Here is a 23871-nt window from a genome sequence, read left to right on the forward strand (position 1 = left end):
TGATGTCTGCCAGGCAAACGGGTGTGTGGACGCTTTCCAGACCACTGTCTTGGTACAACACCGCCGTGCCGACGTTCTCGGATGAAGACTTCAATGCCTACTTTCGCGTGACCCGTTCCACATTTGCCTACATCATGAGCTCGTGTCCCTCACTAACACGGGAGGATACGAACATGCAAGCTTGCATACCCCTACACCAGCGCGTCACCCTCTCGCTGTACAGACTCACCACATCGGCAGAGGAAAGGACTGTGGCGCATCTTTTCGGTAGGAGTCGGCCATCCGTGAACCTGATCTTCCGAGAGCGTTGTGACGTTGTCGTAGATGTTCTCGAGCCCCAGGTTGTGCGGTTTCCGTCACTGAATAATGTTAGAGACCACGTGCGACAGTTCGAAGCCTGCACAGGCTTCGCACAGGCTGCACAGGCTGGGCAAGTTTGTGGCAATTTTTAGAGCACGTGCGCACACTTTTCTTTACTCACCGCTGTCTGGGCAGTCAGGCTGACGCTCCTGCCGGCCTTCAAAATACTGGCGAATTACGCTCACCATTTTGCGGTGAATGTCATTGGAATCCTCCTGAAGACTGATAGTCTTTGTGGCCGGCTTGTATTCCTTTTTGGACGTCTTTTTGGCACGGTTTTCCTGCCTTTCCAGCTTCAGCACAACTTTCTCTATTTATGATGTCGGCTGTCGCTTTTTGTGTGTGTGGCCTTGCTCGGCTGAGGCAGCAGGTGTTGGAGCCTGGCTGGTCGATGCCTCGTTGGTCAAGGCCAGACTGGTCGAGGTCAGACTGGTCGACGCCTCGTTGGTCGAGGCCAGACTGGTCGACGCCTCGACATTTGTCATGTCTAGGCTGCTCGGCGCTTCTGCTGGTGGTTGTGAGGCAATAATTTGTGCACCCTCTGGCAGCTGTTCCACCATGTCCAGCTTAAGGAAAGAAGAAGAACGGAAGGTTACCGAATGTTGCTTCTAAGTTATTATTACTGCGTTTCATGATGAGTGGAAGTGGTACATATAACGTGCAGAAACATATCAATATACCAGAATTTTATGCAAAGCTGCCATTTTCTCTAAACGAGTTTTGGTACACCCTAAAGGAATATCTCGCCGGCGCCTAGCGGATGCAGACCGCCTCACATCGAGCTCCCTCTCATCTGCCCCAACTGGCTGGAATTTTTGCCCATCGCCCCAAAATATCTTCAACATCGTTCCCGGCAAGTTCGCAGCTTTCACCCAACACTAATATTTACGGAATCAGACCTTTTTTTTCACCATGCAGCGCTCTTTTGAAAGTATGAAGCGGCAGACGCCACGGTAAGCCTACCACCGACGCCGCGTCCGCCACGCCAAAACCTATGCAGGTGGTGGAAGTCGCCGAAAACGCTTGCGCCGGTCACGTTTCCAGCCTCACCACAAGCCTTGCTTACTCCTGCATTGCTGCCCAAGATGACTCCATTTCAAGACGTTGATGACCCTATCCCATTCACCACGGTTATGCATGGCCGTAGAACCCGCAAGCTTCCCGAGCCACCCCGCCATCGACACACGCTCATCTCGATTGGCTTTCATCTCCCTGCCTTACTCATAGCTGCACCGGTGAGTCATATCTTCCACCTTATCACAACTGCCGCACACCTCGCTGACCACGCACGCGCCGAAATTACTGTCGACACCCGTTTGGACCAAAGGCTTATAATTCTTCTAACTCCAACGACACTGCGAAACGCCTTCTCGGCGTTTCATCAGTCTCCAGCGTCTAAGCGGTCTTCGGCGGCTCATCGGGCCCCGGCGTCTCATCGCTTCCTAGCTCCACTACTCACCATCTAACCCCGTAAGAACTCACCCCCGCAAACTCAGCCCGCGGAATATTCCGGATCGACCGCAGCTGGCTCACTCACTCCCAACTCCTGGCTGGCATCTCTTCCCGGAACCACACTATCATCGGTGCACGAATGATGGGATCCACAAACACTGTCCTATTTACGTTTGAGGGCCGCACCGTCCCACGAACTATCTACTTCGAAGAAATAGCGTACCGCTGCTATCCACACCGTCCCCGGGCATTGTGCTGCCTTCGCTGCCTTCAGTATGGGCACAGACAATTCCAATGCCCTTCCACCCAAGCCCTCTGTCCTACCTGTACGACCACCCTTGTCCACTCGAATGCTACCCATCCCTGTGCACCCTGGTGCTTGCTCTGCCAAAAGGACCACGTTACCTTCGCTGACACCTGCCCGGTCCGCAAGCAGCAGGATCAAGCCCGAGCACAGCCCTCTACAAAGGCGACACCCCGTGACCCACCACCAAGCCATCTGTCGGGCAACAGCCCTGAAACCCCTGCAACCACTCGAAACCACTCCCCTGGCAGGCATCTTCCCTTCACCATTCACACTGCCACCACCAAGACATATGCAGATGTCCTGCAAGGACCTCCACGGCCACCAGCACAATGCTCCCTGATGCCCAACACTGCCGCGCCAAGCCGACTCCAAGAACCTACTTCCACCCGGAGCCCATCCTCCAGTACGGATGCCGCCAGCGTCCTGAGCCAAGAACCACCAGCCTCGCGACAGCATTCAGGTGGGCCACTTCCCACTCCCTCAACTCCCCAACCCGCACCAGCACACTCCGTCGCCTCCCCACAACAACCCGATGCCCTAGCCCAGCTTCAACTTGACATGCAGGCCCTTGAGACACGCATGAACCACCTCGCCTCCCTCTTTGACACCATACCACAACGCCAAGAGGCCCTAGAACAACAAATACAGATGCTCTAGTCACTACACTCGCCAACGCCGCCGCCAAGCAGGCGGAATTCATAGAACAAATTCAGCTTACACTTACAGCCCTCTCCTCTCCATCTTACTCCCCACTCCTTAAAAAGAAAAAGCCCTGTGGCTGTCCTCAGAGCCCCCAACCAGGGGACATCTCAGACTATGACACGCCCCCCATTCCATAGCTTTCTCCAGTGGAACTGCCGATGCATCCGCACGGCACGTACGCCCCTTTCCCAGCATCTCCTCACCTTTCCACACCCCCCCTCGTCTCCTACTCCAGGAAACCAGAGGCGAACGCACCCCCCCGGGATACAAAGCGATTCGTGCGAGTTCTACGGATCGAACACCGCTGCTCTCAACATATATCCGAAGAGACCTCAAATTCTCAGTCCTCCAAATTCCTGTTATACTCGCACAGCATCTAATTGCCGTCGAGCTCTTCCTTGCACCTACATCCCCTCCCACCATTCTCGTTAACTTTTACAACCAACCCAAACAGCATTCCCTTCTACCCCACCTTTTGGACTTCCTCCAAACCATCACTTCCCGGCTCCTTGTGGCAGGCGACTTCAACGCACCACACACACAGTGGGGCTACACAACCACGCAAAAAGCAGGGCGTTTGCTCCACGATCATATATACTCTCGACAATACTCTTTGCTGAATGACTTTTTACGCCCGACTAGACAGGGTTCCTACTATCACAGAGACACCACACCCGACCTGACCTTCGCTCTATGCATTCCACATGTTACTTGGCACAATACTGACACATACCTACTTAGCGACCATTCCATCCTTGTCATCAACATACCCACACAACACCCCCGACGCAGGGCGAAGGTGCGACACACTTCGTGGTCAGACTTTCGCCGGTTCTTACCCCCACCCCCATCTAACCCCTCCGACTACGCTTCATGGGTCGATGATCTCAGAAACACCCAGTCACGGGCAACACGTGAAATTTCTAATCCTACTCTCCGTGACAACCCTGATCCTCACCTTCTACGATTGTGGAAGCGGAGAAAACGTCTCCAACGCACATTAGCTACACAACCACACAACACTCAGCTCCGCGACAGAATACAAGCAATCCGCAACGACATTATCTCCCACTGCAAGACACTCGACACCGAACACTGGACACGAACATGCGACCGCTTAGAAGGAACTTTACATCAAAAATCATCCTGGTACCTTCTCCGCTCCCTTCTCGGACCTCAGCCTCATCCCACACCCACTCTTGAACGCCTCTTCGCCTCACATACTCCAACAGAGGTTTTCACTGACCTCCAACAACTTTATTTCCCACCCTCGCAATCCTCTTTAAGCTCCCCATATCATGGTCCAGCCCTTCCCGCACTAGACATCCCCTTCACGCACACAGAACTTGACACAGCACTCGCGCGTTGTAACACACTCTGTCCCCGGTGCAGACAAAATCACATACAAAACTCTCAAGAACCTTCCCCCAGAAGCCAACACATTTCTTCTTAATGTCATCAAAGACGCCTGGACCTCTGGCACCCTGCCAGTGGACTGGGCATCGTCCCTGGTCTCATTCATACCGAAACCCAATAAACCCTCCAGCATCAGTAACCTCCGTCCTATTTCCCTTACCTCCTGCGCGGGCAAGCTCATGGAGCACATGGTGCTTGCCCGCCTCACTTCCCATCTTCAAGCCACCGACTATCTCCCCCACACCCTCATTGGATTTCGCCGAGCACTATCCACCCAAGACCTTTTCCTTCTCCTTCAACACACTTTCTTTAACTCAAATGCCTCAGACGCTGCGCAGGTCAAAGCCTTAATAACCATTGACATACACAAGGCTTTCGATTACATATCACACGACCACATCCTCATCATACTAGCTGATACGCAGTGCGGACACAGCATGAAAAATTACATTAGAGCTTTCCTCTCCCACCGCTCTGCCCGTATCCGCTACCTCGACAAACTGTCTAACCCAATCCCACTCACCCGTGCCACTCCACAAGGTGCCGTCCTCTCTCCCATCCTCTTTAACCTAGGCATGGTCCCACTCGCCCGGGCCTTAGCCGATATTCCTAACCTTCATTTCGTCTTCTATGCAGACGATCTCACTTGTGGGTCACCACTGGCTCACCGGGAGAGGTCCAAACCACACTACAACATGCACTTAACACCATTTCCTCACACCTCTCCCAAGCGGGCCTGCAGCCCGCTCCGGAGAAATCAGAGCTTTTACTCATAACACGCAGTAAATATCAACGGATTATGAACCCCTCCATCTCCCTTATCCTTGCCGGACAGCGCATCCCCCGCGTCGAATCTTGTCGCATCCTGGGTATACCACTCAACTCCAACACTTTAACCTCTGCCATCAATAGTCCATACGCACATGCCACTCAGTAACACACTTACTGCGCCGCGTAGTTTTAAAACATGCCGGCCTCTCCGAGACACACGCCAGCCGCCTTGCTCAAGCGCTGGCTCTGAACAAATTCCTGTACTACATACCTTACTGCCCACTTACACGTGCACAATAAGACAAACTAACCCGGGCCCTCAATACACTATATAAAGCAACACTAGCACTCCCCCCTCAGGCTTATACAGACACCCTGTACAAAACAGGCCTCTTCCACCCTCTTCAAGCCCTCCTTAACCTGCACCGGGAGAGACAAATCATCCGCCTGTCCAGTACACCAGCTGGACGGTGGATACTTTCCCAGACTCCCTACACACCCATCTCTTTCCCAGACCCACCACAGTCTCCGATCTATCCCCCTAACCTCCGCCTCGCACCCATTCCACGCAACATGTCCGCACACACACACGCCGGCCGCCGCCAGGCATACGCATACAACCACAAGCCACCTTTGGACGCTGCGGCGGTGGCCTACACAGATGCCTGTCTCACGGAAACCGCGGGCTCCACAGCAGCCTTCTTCCTCCACCCTTCCCTCTCTACAACCAGCACTCACACAACCGGTCCATACAGCTCCCCACTCTCCACGCTCGCCCTAGAAATACACGGGATCGCCGATACCATCACACACTTTGCCACCCTACCCCCCGCCCCCCATACGTTGTCTATACAGACTCGCAGGCAGCTCTGCGTGCTTTCCATGAAAGATCCCTCGCTTTCCATACTCGATTGGCCTTAGATGCCGCCCTCTCAGCATTAAACCCACGACCGGTGACCCTTCGGTGGATCCCTGGTCACATAGGCATCCCCGGCAATGAGCTGGCTCACCAGCTTGCCTGCGAAACTATACACCGGGCGCCGGGGATCCCATGGACGAGCCCACCGACGGAGCAGGCGGTCAGGGCTTACAAACGTACTGTCGACGAATACTACGCGCAGCAAAAATTGGATTTAGCTGATTTACCACCACCGAACCCATCCTTATCGATCCGTGAAGCTCGCATTCTTCGCCGAATACAGTTTAATCTCCTACATACACCAGCCAAACTTTACCTATACCGATACACTTCCACACCTCAGTGCCCAAACTGTCCACACACATATGCAGACATAGAACACTGCCTTACACAGTGCCACGCAGCCTTCCAGTCCCCCGCCTATCCTTCCCCCCCCCCCACCGTGGCCCATCTGGCTCGCGTCCCTGGATCTGAGACTGCAACGTGCCCTCGTCGCCTTGGCCCAGGATGTACTGAACGCCTAACAGAAAGGATGCTCGAATAAAAATGTCACACCACCACCACCACCCTAAAGCACACAGCCTACCCTGGTACCCTTTTGTAACATAACCAGACTTACCTATCTTGCCCTATTTTCATAACTCCAAGAAAAGTAATAAGTATTGTGCCATCCAGTACGTCGGAAATGTTAGGCAATGATTTCGATGCTACATAGACTGTGACGCTTATTATAGTTGTCTGTGCATTTTTAGTACTCTTGAACACAACAATGCCTTATGCTCATGTCATGTGTTTTAGTAACATGAAATTCTCTGAACTTTGCTGCCACCCGTCTCCGGCGACAAACTTGACCGGCAAAAAAATTTCCGTTTGTCAGTCCACTTGAAGTTTTTGCATACAACCAAATTAAACTGATGTTGCACCTGAAAGCTCTCTTGTACCAGGCTTCTATCATTCAGAGGCAGGTTTCCAAGGAAGGTGTGCAGCCGTTTGTAAAATGGGCACTGACTTGCAGCAGACCCAGTGCCAGCAGTGCTTGCCTTTCTGAAATAAAAACAAAGTACAGCTAAGAGTCACTGCTTTATGTCACAAGAGGTGAACACAATTTTTTTTTGTGGACAAGTACAAACTGCCAAGAACAATGAACCTCCTCGTGCTTAAAGTCATAACTGCAGGCAAGGAGGTAAACAACAAGGTGAACGCTGTTGAATTACAATGCGAGCTAAATAGGCTTCGATCAAAATCAGCTGATAGTCAAGATACAAGTTAATAGCCTGTACACAATGTCAAGACATAAGTTTGGGAGAATGTAGAGCGTGTTGTCGGGCTAGTTGGTTTAATACTTCAGACATGGTAGTTGCGCGAAACACACTGTCACAGAAGTGGCGGCAGCCTGTAAATTACTTTTGTTTGTATAAAACTGATGCGTCCGCATTTCTTTGTATGTGTCTCGGGAAGAGCAAGAATGCATGCACGCTTTTTTTCAGTTATGTAGACAACCCCTCGCATTGCGAAAGCGGAGGCGGCTCAAAGACGGCCCCGATACTGCCGAAGTCTAGAGCTGACCATTAGCGAGAAAGAAGTTGCGGCCTACGTGCTGGCTTTTTGGTTGTGTTTTACTTTTTTGCGTTTCCAAGGTCACCGAATCGAGAGTCGAAGCCTGGGGCTTCTTTTTGGTTGTGCGTTAAGTTTTTCCTCCTCCAAGATGGCGGCCATGCAGAGTCAAAGTGTAGGTGCCTACGTGCTCTCGTTGCGCTTTTTGGTGTTTTGTTTTTTCGACGCCGACGCTGTGGCGCCGCGAGTGCTCGCTCGCTAGCGCCCGAGGGCTTTAAAAGGGGGCCGTATAGAAACGAACTTCAGTTCGCTCTTCGGTGGAAACGCTGCCGCCGCGAACTCCCGGGTCTCCGAGCCGCCGCACCGCATCCTCGAAACCGCAAGCTGCCCTGGGCGGACGTCGCCTTTGGGGGCCGCACTGACTGCGTTTTTGTGGATGGACTGCAGCCGCGCTTCCCGGTTGACTGTATGTTTGTCCACCTTCTGACTTTTGATCGACTGTATCTAATTGGCCTCTCACTTGTGTTCTGACCTGTGTAGAAATATTCAATGTATTACTTAATTCAGTGTGTTTACTGCTATGTGCTTTCCGCAATTGTTTTGTAGAATGTAAATTATGTGTCTGTAAAAGCTGCCGCATTGTTCAATCGAAACTATAAACGTTGTTTTGTTGTTACCTCTTAAACACGCCTCGGTCTCAGTCACTGCGTTTGCTTACCGGCTACGCCGGGCATCAAACGGCCACCCCCTCATTGTCCGGACTCGGTGATGATGTCGACTAGTCACCGAACCCGTGACAATTAACTGGCGTCCGCGACAGGACGTTTGATGCGAAGGGAACGTGGTGAACTGAGAGAGACTTTTTGAGGTGTTGAACTGTGCCGACTTTATAGAGGTGTCGTGTATCAATAGGATTTGCTTTGTGCTGAGCTTGTAGCTGTGTTATTGAAAGTGTGCTTTGAGAAAGAGGCATGGATTTGGAAAGGTTGATAGCTATGGGTAGCCAGTTGGGGCTGAAAAGCATTGAGCTCAGAAAATGGGTCGAATATAAGCAGCGCGAAGAGCGGGCGTTTGCCCGAGAGAGAGCGGAGCAGGAGCGCGCGGCCGCGGAGGCGGAGCGCGCGGCCGCGAAGGCAGCTGACGAACGTCAGATAGAGATTATGCGTTTGAAAATAGAGCATCTGCGACTAGAGAAAGAGTCTAGAGAGAAAGAGCGGGAAAGCCAGCCAACAGAACTCGTGTGCGACGCGATTTGCGGCGTCACCGAATCGGACAGCGAGGGAGCCATTCCTGTTCCGACGCTTGAACAGTCAGAAGCCGAGCGAGATGTGAAGCTTTCTGATGATTTGACGGCGGATCCACGGAGACAGCCCCGAGAAGTGATTTCAGAACACTCTCGCATCTTCTCCGACGTCCCGGGCAAGACTGACTGGGCCGAGTGCCGGTTAGACCACACTACCCGCACTCCGGTCCAGGTAAAACAATACCCACTTCCGTTTTTGACGAGAGAAGCCGTAGAAAGAGAGATGGAGCGACTGGGAATAATCGAGAAGTCCCAGTCACCCTACAATTCACCGGTCCTCTTGGTGAAGAAACCTCAAGGCACGAACCGGCTTTGCATTGATATCCGACGCCTGAACGACGTCCTGGTTGCCGATTCGGAGCCAATGCCCAGAGCGGACGTGGTCTTCGCTGCAGCCGGAGAGAAGAAATACTTCTCAAAGGGAGACTTTGCCAAAGGATATTGGCAAATGCCATTGACTCAGGAGTCCAAGCCCAAAACGGCGTTTTCAACGACATCGGGTCTCTTTCAATTCCGTTTGATGCTGTTCGGCATAAAAACTGCCCCGGTAGTATTTTCAAGATTGATGCAACGAGTGGTAGAGAGAATTCCCGGAATGCAGCACTATTATGATGATGTCCTCGTTGCCAGTGCTACGTGGGAGGAGCATCTTCGCTGAGGCAGCTGTTTGCAAGAATCGAGATCGCCGGCCTGACAGTACGACCAAGCAAATGCGAATTCGGGATGGAAAGCATCGAGTTCCTAGGGCATCGCATTGGCCGAGGTGAGCTGGCACCACTCGGGAAAACGCTCGACAAAACACAGGCGGCGCCAACTCCTCGAACAAAGCGTCAGGTACGCGCTTTCCTTGGCTTGTCAGGGTATTACCGCGACTTCATACCCGACTACGCAAGAATAAGCGAGCCCCTCACCCAGCTGACGAGAAAGGGAGAGAGGAACGTCGTAAGGTGGACGCCGGCCCATCGGAAGCCTTCGAAGAGCTCAAACGTCGGGTCTCAAGCCCTCCGATACTACGGCTGCCAGACTTCTCTAAACAGTTTGTGCTGCGTACGGATGCCTCTGATACCAGCCTTGGCGCGGTACTAATGCAGCGGCATGACAGAACGCTTCACCCGGTGGCATACGCGAGCAGAAAATTGCTCCCCGGGCAGGGAAGCAGCTTACAGCACAATCGACAGGGAGTGCTTAGCGTTAGTTTGGGGAATACAGAAGTTTCCCACCTACCTGTATGGGGTACCGTTCTTAGTTCAGACGGACCACCAACCACTGAGCTACATCCAAAGAGCCAAACAGCTAAACAGCAGAGTCCTGCGCTGGAGCTTGCTGCTCCAAGAATATCAGTTTACCGTCGAGCATATAAAGGGCAAGGACAATGTTGGTGCTGATTTTCTTAGCAGGCTGTAGATTTGTCGCGCGGTTAATTTTCGCTATTAATTTATTCAAGTATTATGGTGCATGTGTACACGCTGACTTGAATTGTGTGCTAGTTTTATATGTGGTTATGTCACGCGCTGTATATCTGTGCACAGGCCTGCTCGCCGACTTCTGTGGGTCTCGAATATTATCGGATAATATTCCGAAAGTGGGGGGCCGTGTCACAGAAGTGGCGGCAGCCTGTAAATTACTTTTGTTTGTATAAAACTGATGCGTCCGCATTTCTTTGTATGTGTCTCGGGAAGAGCAAGAATGCATGCACGCTTTTTTTCAGTTATGTAGACAACCCCTCGCATTGCGAAAGCGGAGGCGGCTCAAAGACGGCCCCGATACTGCCGAAGTCTAGAGCTGACCATTAGCGAGAAAGAAGTTGCGGCCTACGTGACTGGCTTTTTGGTTGTGTTTTACTTTTTTGAGTTTCCAAGGTCACCGAATCGAGAGCCGAAGCCTGGGGCTTCTTTTTGGTTGTGCGTTAAGTTTTTCCTCCTCCAAGATGGCGGCCATGCAGAGTCAAAGTGTAGGTACCTACGTGCTCTCGTTGCGCTTTTTGGTGTTTTGTTTTTTCGACGCCGACGCTGTGGCGCCGCGAGTGCTCGCTCGCTAGCGCCCGAGGGCTTTAAAAGGGGGCCGTATAGAAACGAACTTCAGTCCGCTCGTCGGTGGAAACGCTGCCGCCGCGAACTCCCGGGTCTCCGAGCCGCCGCACCGCCTCCTCGAAACCGCAAGCTGCCCTGGACGGACGTCGCCTTCGGGGGCCGCACTGACTGCGTTTTTGTGGATGGACTGCAGCCGCGCTTCCCGGTTGACTGTATGTTTGTCCACCTTCTGACTTTTGATCGACTGTATCTAATTGGCCTCTCACTTGTGTTCTGACCTGTGTAGAAATATTCTATGTATAACTTAATTCAGTGTGTTTACTGCTATGTGCTTTCAGCAATTGTTTTGTAGAATGTAAATTATGTGTCTGTAAAAGCTGCCGCATTGTTCAATCGAAACTATAAACGTTGTTTTGTTGTTGTTACCTCTTAAACACGCCTCGGTCTCAGTCACTGCGTTTGCTTACCGGCTACGCCGGGCATCAAACGGCCACCCCCTCATTGTCCGGACTCGGTGATGATGTCGACTAGTCGCCGAACCCGTGACACACACACAAGACAGGGTACGGGACGAGCGCAAACTTACAACTGATTTTATTCAAAGGACACAGCACGTATTTAAAGGAAGAAGGAAAAAGAATGCACTTTGAGCCTGCGCAGCGCAAGGATGCATAATATGGCAATCACTGACACACCAATGCCTGAACGTAGATCTGATGCGTCTTATCGAGAAAGGCTACATCATTATTGAATAGTACAATCGAAGAATCACTTAAAAATGCATCTCCTCTTCTCCTTACAAAGTAAGCTTTCATAAATTTACGTGCGATTGAATCGCGACTCTTGCCCAGAACTCAAATCTCATCAAGCCGTGGCCGACAGTCACTGCAGGACAGGCAGTGCTTTGACAGATTAGATCCCTCCTCCGTTATTAGCGATAACACATGTTCCCGTGCACGATCGTTCAAGCAGCGTCCAGTCTGGCCTACGTACGTTTTTCTTTGTGATCGAACAGACTTCTCGGTGCAAATGCGTTCTGTCAGGCTACGCCGGCCATGCCCAGATTACGGGAGACGGCTACATATCATAACCCATTGTACTACGCTAAGATGTGATCTATATTGCCGCAATGCTGCATAAACATAACAATGAGTCTGAAGCGTCGAGAAAGTCAAGTTCGAGCTCATGTCAGGCAAGATTCGGCGTTGTCTATGGCATTGAACACACGTCCGGCACTGCGGGGCGCCGTTTTATTGAACGTGCGGGACAAGGCGATATGTCGGCTTAAAAATCACATAAATTCCTGGTAACTTACTTGTGAGCCTGGGCCAATTCTTCCATCTTGTGCTTTATTTGCTTCACTTTGACGCACACAGCGTGCCAACATTCTTCGCTTGCGAGCTGGTTGAAGAGCGCCACATCCTTAAGTATACGGGCGCATTGTGTTTTTGAGCTCGCAGATCGGCAAATTGGTCCTGCCACAAGTTCATCAGTAAATGCGTTAGTGACGCTGTCCATGCAAAGCCTTTTTGCGCCGGCGCGCTTGCCTGCAGCGGGGACGCGTTACTGCTGGGGGCGGCCATCTTGCCTACTTCCCGACGAAACGGACGGAAACGGAGGCGGAACGGAGACCGGCGAGCTCCGTTGATGTCAATCGCCGTTGGATTTCCAACGGCGCTGGCGCTACCATGTAACTCCGCCTAACGGCCGTTAAGGCAAACTGCCGTTTCCCTTATCGGCCGTTAAAGTGCCCGTGTAACAGGGGTATAAGCCACCCGTGAAAACGAGGGCGAAACCCTGCAGCCACCGCGTGGCCAGAGGACGAAACTGAAGACGGAGCCACCGTGTTGCAAGAGGATGAAGCCACGAAGCCACCTGTGAAAAGGAGGGCGAAGCCACGCAGCCACCGCGTGGCCAGAGGACGAAACTGAAGACTTAGCCACCACGTTCGAAGAGGACAAAGCCTCTAAGCCACCTGTGGAAAGGAGGGCGAAGCCACGCAGCCTACGCGTGGCCAGAGGACGAAACTGAAGACGGAGCCACCATGTTGCAAGAGGATGAAGCCACGAAGCCACCTGTGAAAAGGAGGGCGAAGCCACGCAGCCACCGCGTGGGCAGAGGACGAAACTGAAGACTTAGCCACCACGTTCGAAGAGGACAAAGCCTCTAAGCCACCTGTGGAAAGGAGGGCGAAGCCACGCAGCCTACGCGTGGCCAGAGGACGAAACTGAAGACGGAGCCACCGTGTTGCAAGAGGAAGAAGCTACGAAGCCACCTGTGAAAAGGAGGGCGAAGCAACGCAGCCACCGCGTTGCCAGAGGACGAAACTGAAGACTTAGCCACCACGTTCGAAGAGGACAAAGCCTCTAAGCCACCTGTGGAAAGGAGGGCGAAGCCACGCAGCCTACGCGTGGACAGAGGACGAAACTGAAGACGGAGCCACCGTATTGCAAGAGGATGAAGCCACGAAGCCACCTGTAAAAAGTAGGGCGAAGCCACGCAGCCACCGCGTGGCCAGAGGACGAAACTGAAGACTTAGCCACCACGTTCGAAGAGGACAAAGCCTCGAAGCCACCTGTGGAAAGGAGGGCGAAGCCACGCAGCCTACGCGTGGCCAGAGGACGAAACTGAAGACGGAGCCACCATGTTGAAAGCGGATAAAGCCACTAAGCCACCTGTGAAAAGGAGGGCGAAGCCACGCAACCACCGCGTGGCGAGACGACGAAACTGAAGGCGGAGCCACCATGTTGCAAGAGGACAAAGCCACTAAGCCACCTGTGAAAAGGAGGGCCAAGTTACGCAGCCAACGTGTGGCCAGAGGACGAAACTGAAGACGGAGCCACCATGTTGCAAGAGGATAAAGCCACTAAGCCACCTGTGAAAAGGACGGCGAAGCCACGCAGCCACCGCGTGGCCAGAGGACGAAACTGAAGACTTAGCCACCACGTAGGAAGAGGACAAAGCCTCTAAGCCACTTGTGGAAAGGAGGGCGAAGCCACGCAGCCTCCGCGTGGCCACAGGACAAAACTGAAGACTGAGCCACCACGTTGGAAGTGGAGAAAGCCTCTAATGTACCCCTGTTACACGGGCACTTGCAACGGCCATTAACGCAAACGGCACTTGAACGCCGTAACGACCGTAGGAACGGAACGGTGGCGGCGGCGCTTATACGGCACTTTCCATCTTCGGTCGGTTCACTTCCGTTTTGGCGATTTATCACGTGCCACTTGAACTTTTTACCTCGCGAAGTCAAAAAAATTTTGTTTCTCTAAATATTTTCCGCGCTACGTGATGTACTATCGCGCTCAATATGAGTTGCAACGCGCGGTCATCGACCGGGGCTCGTTCCGTGGTGTGCCTCCTCCAAACAGTCGTTCGGAATTCTGGGAAAAACTTTTTCCTGGTCAGGGGTGCTGTTGTTTCCGGGAACAGCAGTTTCCCCCAGAATTCCGAGCGACTGTTTGGAGGAGGCACACCACGGAACGAGCCCCGGTCGATGACCGCGCGTTGCAACTCATATTGACCGCAATAGTACAGTGTGTTTTTCTAACTATTTACAAGGGCTGTCTGCAAAACAAGCGGAAAAGTTCATTTAGCCGATCCAATCGGATCCATGGCGTTGCAAAATGGCTCCGTTTCTTGTGGTACTGTGGCTAGTTGTGCTTATTGTGGTTTCAAAGTGGTGGTGCATCCCATTTCACGTTCCATCGGTTGTACTAACCGCACCACCACTGTGCATCTGCTTTTTTCTTTCGTACCGTGAGTGACCGTCTGCGCGATTCAGCAGGTGCTGTGTTGAACGTGGAGCGGCTTTGCGACGCGAACCCGATAAGAGCCGTGGAATGGCGCTTAGCCGGCCGCTTTATGAATGCGACTGTTATCGTCCACCCGATTTGCTTCTCCTGGTTGCGCACTAGGAGGCCTTGTCAGCAAAAAGGGCTGAACTGCAAGCTGTGCGCGTTCACAAAGCGTCTGTCAAGAAGAAGCGGAAGGAGGCAGATGGGCGATGTCGCAGCCTCGCTGCACTCGATGTGGTGATGTCTGCCAGGCAAACGGGTGTGTGGACGCTCCGGCCACGCGATGGCTGCGTGGCTTCGCCGGTGGCTTAGTGGCTTTTTCCTCTTCGAACATTGTGTCTGCGTCTTCAGTTTCCTCTTCTGCCCACGCGGTGGCTGCATGGCTTCGCCCTCCTTTTCACAGGTGGCTTAATGGCTTTGTCCTCTTCGTACGTTGTGTCTGCGTCTTCAATTTCCTCCTCTGCCCAGGCGGGGGCTGCGTGGCTTCGCCCTCCTTCTCACAGGTGGCTTAATGGCTTAGTCCTCTTCCAACGTGGTGGCTGCGTCTTCAGTTTCGTCCTCTGCGCACGCGGTGGCTGCGCGGCTTCGCCCTCCTTTTCACAGGTGGCTTACAGGCTTTGTCCTCTTCCAACGTGGCGGTTCTGTCTTCAGTTTCGACCTCTGGCACGCGGAACCTGCGTGGCTTCGCCTTCCCTTTCCCAATCGTCTTAGAAGCTTTGTCCTCTTCCAACGTTCTGGCGTCGTCTCCAGTTTCGTCCTCTGCCCACGCGCTGGCTGCGCGGCTTCGCCCTCCCTTTCACAGGTGGCTTAGTGGCTTTGTCCTCTTCCAACGTGGTGACTCTGTCTTCAGTTTCGTCCTCTGGCCACACGGAGCCTGTGTTGGCTTCGCCCTCCTTTTCACAATTGGCTTAGAGGCTTTGTCCTCTTCCAACCTTGTGGCATCGTCTTCAGTTTCGGCCTCTGCCCACGCGGTGGCTGCGTGGCGTCGCCCTCCTTTTCACAATTGGCTTAGAGGCTTTGTCCTCTTCCAACCTTGTGGCATCGTCTTCAGTTTCGGCCTCTGCCTACGCGGTGGCTGCGTGGCTTCGCGCTCCTTTTCACGGGGGCTTACAGGCTTTGTCCCCTTCCAACGTGATGGCTCTGTCTTCAGTTTCGTTCTCTGTTCATGCGGAGCCTGCGTGCCTTCGCTCTCTTTTTCACAATTAGCTTACAGGCTTTGTCCTGTTCCAACGATGTGGCTGCGTCTTCAGTTTCGTCCGCTGCCCACGCGGTGGCTGCGTTGTTCGCCCTCCTTTTCACAGGTGGCTGAGAGGCGTGCTCTTCCAACGTGTTGGCTGCGTCTTCAGTTTCGTCCTCTGGCCACGTGGTGGCTGCGTGGCTTCGCCCTCCTTTTCACAGGCGGCTTAGTGGCTTTGTCATCTTCCAACCTGGTGGCTGCGTCTTCAGCGTCGTCCTCCCCACACGGTGGCTGCGTGGCTTCGCCCCCTTCAAACGAGCTGGCTGGCTGTGTCTTCAGCTTCGTCCTGTTTTCACAAAGCCACCACCTGGAAAGAAGACGCAGATAAACATGCCTGGGAGGAATAACTGATTTCGCAAACAATAAGTGCAATCGCATACAGGCAGCCATGAAGATATTAGCATAATAAGCTCGTATCCTGGTCCTATTACCTAGACCTAGGAAATATTTTTGCCTTCTTCAACTATGGTTTAAGAATGATAATGGTGAAAACATCGACTGGGAGTCGTCGGCGAGTGGCAAATAAAGTACGTCTACGGCCACTTTAGCTTTGTGCGCAATGTGCACAATGAGTGCGCACACCTGTTTTTGTCTGCAGACTACAGCCGTCATAAGAAATGTCGTCAGCCTTTTGGACTTTGTGCCGCCAGCAGTGAGGACGCTCATATTTCTGGTAATGACCGTTGACCTCGCTTAGAGCAGAGGCCACATAATATTCGAAAGATTCGAAATCATGATTGCTTTCATCTCGAAAGTACAGCCGGAGATTCAGCCTGCACATATCTGAAAACCGCCGTCGTGGTAACCGCAACCATGGTCTTTTCTACAACTGCAAAACAGTAACAGCTGTTCGGCTGTCTTCTGCGAGAATTCTATCATAAGTAAGGGCTTGTGTTTTACCTGCACCATGGTCTGGAGTGGCTGCCACCTTGTCGTATCCTAGTCGCCGGTGGATCACAACCGAGTATCGAGGGTGTAGAAATTCTGACGAGCAACTTACAGCAGATCTGCATCCAGGCGGAAGGTTCTTCGTCTGCCTCATTGTTGCGCGATGCGTCAACAGCTAGTCCGAACAACAGGACCTTCAGGAGTGGCTAAGACTTCCAACCCCTGTCAGCGCTCCCCAGTTCAATCCTGGGTCCTCAATGGCGTCAGTTACGCAGCCTGTGACCCCCATCATAAAATCGGGTACCATCTTTCGGAAAAGCCCCAGGCCACGAAAGCAAAACGCGAAACCAAGCATCATGCCGTCATGCGACCTACTACCTATGAATGTACGATTAACGAGGAACCAACAACGCAACGATGCAATCCTCAATGAGACCAGCAGCAAGGAGCTCGTAGAGCCTGACTACTTGGTTCTGTACTTTCCGTTATCTACAAACTTCCTTAGGATTAGTAAAGTAGTCGAAAAACGCATTCGTTTCGAACTGCGGGCCTCCTCTCTTAACGCGTACGCGATGCTTCCTGCGTGAATAAAAGGTCTCACAGTTTCTACGCAGCCCTCAACCCAAGACATATCTGCACGTGATACGAATGGATGGGAAGAGGGTCAAAAGAGGGCATCACTATTAGACCGGCTATTGCAGGTCGTCAGAAATATTCTTCTCAAACAAAGAAAGGCAAAGCAGCTACTTGCCATTTGCATGCTCAATGAAAAGGAGTTAGTCGAATTGGCACACCATGAAAAGAAAAGACAGCACAGATGTTCAAGGTAAAAGTTAAAAAAATTAAGCGCAGTAAAGTTTTTCGCATTTCGCACTGCTGCAAAAAGAGAAGGGCTGTGGCGTCGGTTCGATAACTGGCGCTGTTAAGAAACCTGACTCCCTACTATCACCATTTTTCTGCATTTATCAAGAGTTGCTCTTTCTAGTGCCGAAATGAGCCTTCTTTCACGTAGGCTACACTTTTGTCCCACGTCAAGTTGATATAATGAATTCGCCCTTATAAAAGATCGTGATAATTTTGCACGCAACCTTAGACTTCGGGAGTATTTTCATGACCGGCCCAGTGCCAAAGTTAGAGAAAATGCGTTGCCCTCATTCAAACACTAGACTCCTCCTGTGCAACATGATAAATATCTGCACATGTATATTAAAGCGGTGCAGCACAACATCGTAGAAGTATATAAAGATAAAGTTCTTTTCAGGCACAATTCATCCGCTGATGAATCCGAAGAAACAAACAGATTGGCGAAAAGCTCGAAAAATATTATAAAACCTCAGATAAAGGCAGCGCTATAACGATTATGGATGCGTGTGATTAAATCGGTGAGGGCCTCAGAGAGCTAGATGACGGCTTTTTTTTTATAATCGCCGTGGTTATAACTTCATTGAAACTTCAATGAAAATAACTTCAATGAAACGCTCTTGGTTCAGGCATGACTTCCATTCACCTAAAATTGGCTTTAACAACTGTAGTTTGTTGCTTACTTCGCAGCACCAAGCTGATTGCGTTTTTCTTAATTTATGGTGTACGAACTTCATGCAGTCCTTAAAAGGTAAGTTCAAATTCAAATTCAAATTCTTTATTTCTGCCTTGTAAACATACAGACAGCGGAGGTGCAGAAAAAGCTGAGAAACAGCTTGACTAAGCCGCAGCCCCCTTTCGCTTGGCAGCAGCTTGACAGCAAGGCTTTTAATACAAAAGGCAGTTGCAAAGCGTGATAACAAGTATACAATACAAGAGAAAACGAAAGAACATTATACAATATTGACACAATATTCACATTGGGTAGACACAGGTAATGGCAGAAAAGGAGAAAAAAAAAGAGAAAGAAGAAAAAAAAACACAAAACAAAAATCCTACATGCTAGCATACAAAGCACGCAAAGACCTGTTTGATGAACTGAAAAGGTCAAAATTATTATATATATACGCGTTTAGCAGGGACGGAAGAGTGAACTGCAGGCGTTCTCTACCCGAATTTAACCGTGGGGTCGGGACTATCCATGTCTCCGCATGCCTTGTTGTGTAGCTTGCATCTCGGGTATGTAGTTCAGCAAGTTTACGTATGTGGTTTACGTTTCTACGTGTTTCGAGTTTAAACCGGACACTCAAGCGATATTTATACAAGTTGTGTATTTTTAGCACACCACTTTGTAGAAAGAGATCTTGCTTTCTACAAAGAAGAAGTTTCTTCTACAAAGAAGAAGAAGAAAGAGTTTGCTTTCTTTATCACTTTGCCACCAGCTTGACCAGCGCACATCTCTGCTCTGTTGTTGCCTTTTATTCCGACATGACCAGGTACCCAGCAGAGCTTTATGTTTTATCCCTGTGCTATGGTGGTTGTTATTTTGTGTATGATGTCACCAAGCGGCGGAATGATTGCATTTTCAGAATGAAGGGTTCTAAGTACCTAAGTACACTTAGCGAGTCTGAGTAAATAATGCTATTTGCGATGTTTTCGTTTACTATTTTTCTATGGCTATGCAGATGGCGTAACATTCGGCAGTAACGATGCGGACACACCACGGAAGACTTGTTATTTGATTTCAGTTCACGTGTACCACTGCACTTCCAACATAAACATATGTTTTTGAACCATCTGTATAAAAAGCTGTGAAAGGCCGCCGCGGTGGCTCAGCGGTTACGGTGCTCGGCTGCTGTCCCGAAAGACGCGGGTTCGATCCCGGCCGCGGCGGCTAGAGTTTCTTTGGAGGAGAAATTCTAGAGGCCCGTGTACTGTGCGATGTCAGTGCACGTTAAAGAACCCCAGGTGGTCCAAATTTCCGGAGCCCTCCACTACGGCGTCTCTCATAGCCTCAGTCGCTTTGGGACGTTAAACCCCATAAACCAACCAACCAGCTGTGAAAGTACTGGGCATTTCCTCGAGCGCAAGAAATTCTGGTATTATATGTTGTTGTGGAGTTTGTTTTTTACGGAACTGTGTAAGAGTGAAATCGCAGATTGCAGGAATATTGTACCACAGAGGTAGCGGGCCTTGTCTTTGCGCAATACCAGCTAATGTGTTTAGTACGCGAAGTTTGTGGCGTATCTCTTCAAATCGGAAGTGGCCCGGTAGCTTGCGGTTTGTTGTTAAATAGTGTTCTAGATAGGCACTTGGTAGCTGTAGAGTAACATAGATGTTTTTTCACCAAACAGTTTTTAGAATGTACAAGTATGTGAGCATGGCTCTTCTGTCTTTGAGTACTGTTTCGTTGGTTTCTACATAAAGGCCGTTTATGGGTGGCGTCTTTAATCGATGGACGAAAACCTAAATTATTATTCATCTATTATGTTTATTCATCTATTATGTTTCTATTCTTTACGCTGCTGCCTTGTATTGGTCTCTTGGGCCTCGTCAACCTTTTGTGTAGCTTTTAGCCCAAGAGACCATCCAGTTGTCTTCTGGAAAATAAAGATGTATTGTATTGTATATACCGGATCCAGTCGTTTCAGGTACGACGGCCTGGCTGACCTTTAAACAATACATCAATAATCTAAGAGTGGAGCGTACTACAGAGCCATAAATTTGTAAAATACATGTCCTATCTTAACCCCAGTGCTTTCGTGAGAGTACTTTAAGTAGGTTCGAGGATCGGGAGGCTTGCCTTTTGAGGCTATTAATATAAGGTGGGAGTGTTAGTTTTTTGTCAAAACTAAGACATAGTAAATTTAGTTCATTTTTATAGGTAGTTCGGCTTTGTTTAGATGTAAAGTGGGGTCGAATTGTAGGTCTCGTTTTAGTGAGACCAGAACACTAACTGTTTTCTGTGCAGAGAACTGGAACCGATATTTTCTGCCCATGTCTCTAGTTTGTTTATTGTTAACTGCATTTGTCTCTCGCATGCTGCTACGCTGGAAGACATGTAGGCGATTTGAAGATCGTGGGCATAGACTGAATACGTAATGGAATTCGTGATCATTTTTTAATGAAATTCGTATTTACAAAAAGAGTGTAGTGCTTAAAATACACCCCTGAGGAACCCCGTCAGCTTGAACGAAATACCTGGAAAGGGTTGATCCCGCGGTGGCTCAGTGGTTATGGTGCTCGGCTGCTGACCCGAAAGACGCGGGTTCGATCCCGGCCGCGGCGGTTGAATTTCTTTGGAGGAGAAATTCGAGGCCCGTGTACTGTGCGATGTCAGTGCACGTTAAAGAACCCCAGGTTGTCGAAATTTCCGGCGCCCTCCACTACGGCGTCTCTCATAGCCTTAGTTGCTTTGGGACGTTAAACCCCATAAACCAACCAACCAACCAAGCGTACTTGAAATGAGCGCTACGACAGGAAATCCCCCTCACACCTCAGTCTCATCCGCCCACCTAAATTGATGCCGCCTCCTGCTACTCTTCCCTTATTTTGGAATCCAGCCTGTTACACTTAACGACCACTGGTTAACTTTCCTTCCCATTACATGCCCTGTCCCAGCCAATTACTTCCTCTTAATTTGGACTAGAATGCCATGAACCCGCGTTTGCTCCCTCACGCACTCTGCCAGCTTCCGGTCTCTTAACGTGACACCTATCATTTTTCTTTCCACAGCTCGCTGTGCTGTTTTTAAGTTGAACCCTTTCGGTTAGCCTCCCTGTTTCTTCCCCATAGGTAAGCACCGGTAAGATAGAGGTGCTATACATTTTTCTCTTGAGAGATGTAGGTAAAGTTTAATTCATGACGGGTGAGAACCCGCCTTATGCGCTCCACCCCATTCGTATTCTAGTCATTTTACTCTCCTGATCCGGATCTGCGGTCACTACCTGCCCTCAGTAGTTATTCTCTTAGCACTTCCAGCATCTCGTCACCAACTGTAAACGGATGTCAACTTCCAAGACTGTTGAACTGTACTTTGGTTTTTTGCGATTACGGTTACGAGATTACGAGAATGCATATGACTCAGGCTATAAACTTCAGCAGTCATGCAGGCATTACAGAATGGGGTACAGTACTTCGGTGTCTGCCTATTAATTTTTAGACCTACAGCACTGCTCTGCATAACTCATTGATCATGTTTTGAAGTTCATCTCCTCTGACTTAGCAAGGCAATGTCTTCAGCGAAACACAGAATACTAACCTTTCGCCATTATCTCTTATCCGAAACTACTACGACCCAAGCGAGGTCAGTGCACGTTAAAGAACCCCAGGTGGTCGAAATTTCCGGAGCCCTTCACTACGACGTCTCATAGCCTCAGTCGCTTTGGGACGTTAAACCCCAATCAACCAACCAACCAACTACGAATCAAGCCCTCTGAACACCTCCTGGGAAGAGGTGGTGAATAGCATTGGCCAGATCGCGTCTTTCTGCCTTCCACGCGTCCTTATTAGAATTTTATTCCTTTTTTGGAATTTATCAGTCAACAAAAAATGCACATTGTGTTACTAGGTGACTTGAATATTGATATTATGAATGTTAATCCAACACAAATCAGATTAATGGAAACGATGTTATCTTATGGCTGTGACAACATCATTGATACGAGGGGGTACCCAAAAGAATCCGAACTAATTTTTTTTAATCGGCAGAGCTTCTGTGGTACCGCGTTTTGCCACTAGGAGCGCATAGAACGAACATTCCGAATGAACACCTCATAATCAAATGTGATGGTATCCATCCGGATGTCGATGCAGGCACAGTCACTTTTCCTGATGCCCTCGGGTTTAAAGATAACAATGGTCATGTAAATAAATCTGCAGTGGAAATCAGCAAAAAGCGATTGGAGAATGGTGGCTGAAAAGCAGAGATGTGGCATAAGGTTAGAATTGTACGAAACCGTAGGTAAAGGTGATGGCGAATCTTAATGAGAATTGCCAACACAGTAAACAAAAAAAATAATAAAGAAAGAAAAGCTGAGTATGGTGGCAATAGACGATATGCGAAATTGCTTGGCGGTCTGGCAACACCGCGCCCACAACTTCCGGTTTCCATCTTGGCGCGGTCGAGCTCGTCGAGCTGGTGCATCGTTTGCTATGCGTACTTTCTTCTTGCGAGTGGAATTTCAACAGGCAAGCTTCAGCTGCTGCGTTGTTTTCACAGCTGATCTTCGACCAAATGTAGGTGCTTTCAATAAGCGCCAGCTTACTCCTACCGCATCCTCAGCCTCGCTTGAAGTCTGGCGCTGATGATCGCAATAATCCGCACTCGAAAGTGGGTTGGAAAGTCGAAGCGTGACCGTGTGCTGTTGTCGTTTTAATGCTCGCATTAAAGCACCAGTTCAAGCATCACGCATTATCATGGCTATTTTATTCCCAGGTGGACGCGAATTCATCTGGTAGGGTAGCGAGCGGTTATTTTGCGGTGAGTGCGCACGTGTGTTGACAAACTTCTGTGACAGTGCGAACTTTCGTTCGCGCCGACGCCAGGAGCTTCGTGTATTGCAGTATAATCACACAAGACCCTCGACCAGCTGCGTAATTCGATTCCTTTACTGTAATGTGCAATGCGCATCCGCGGTTTTCAACGTCACCGTTTCAGAGCCCGGCGTCGGTTGATTTTCGCCACAATTCGTTGAAACCGCGTCCTACAGTGCTTAAGACGCAGTCAGTCGACATTAACAAGAGGAAAGTAGGCATGCACATATAATTCAAAATATTGTAAGCAAAGACGCAGCTTTTTTTTTCAGATAAGCACTGAGCCACCGCGGCGGCTTGATTAGAGAAAGATGTTACAGCTGTAGGTGCATGCACGGACTCGATACGCTGGTCAAGCTGTGTGTGCAGGGGCGAAATTAGCATGTTCGGTTGCTTCCGAAACTTAATCAGCTTACTCCCAAACTTGGACAAATGGCTTTGTTGCGAAGCAAGCTGTTGGAGCTTGCCACAACGATAATAAAATCTGATGGCCTGAAGCTTTTTCAGAACACTGTTGCACGTACTTTCTAGCTTAGACATGCGTCCCTCCTTCATAATAAAGTAGCTATATTATTCGCTTCTTTTTTTTTAGATTTTCGTCGCCGCAGATATCGAAGGTATAGGAATCCTCAAGAAATAAACCATTCGCACCTCAGTTTTTATACGTAGGGTGTATTGCTTCACAGACTCCTTAACGCGCATAACATATGCGTATATGGTCCAGAGAGCTTGCTCGCCC

The 23871-nt window shown here is 50.2% G+C and overlaps 1 pseudogene; it reads right to left on the reverse strand.

The window, feature by feature from the left end:
* Positions 1-473: 473 nt before the first annotated feature.
* LOC149356748 (uncharacterized) lies at positions 474-12397 on the reverse strand (annotated as a pseudogene).
* Positions 12398-23871: the final 11474 nt, after the last annotated feature.

Source organism: Amblyomma mixtum, chromosome 3 (genome assembly GCF_055824585.1).
Source record: "Amblyomma mixtum isolate Tamu chromosome 3, ASM5582458v1, whole genome shotgun sequence".
Taxonomy (NCBI): Eukaryota; Metazoa; Arthropoda; class Arachnida; order Ixodida; family Ixodidae; genus Amblyomma; species Amblyomma mixtum.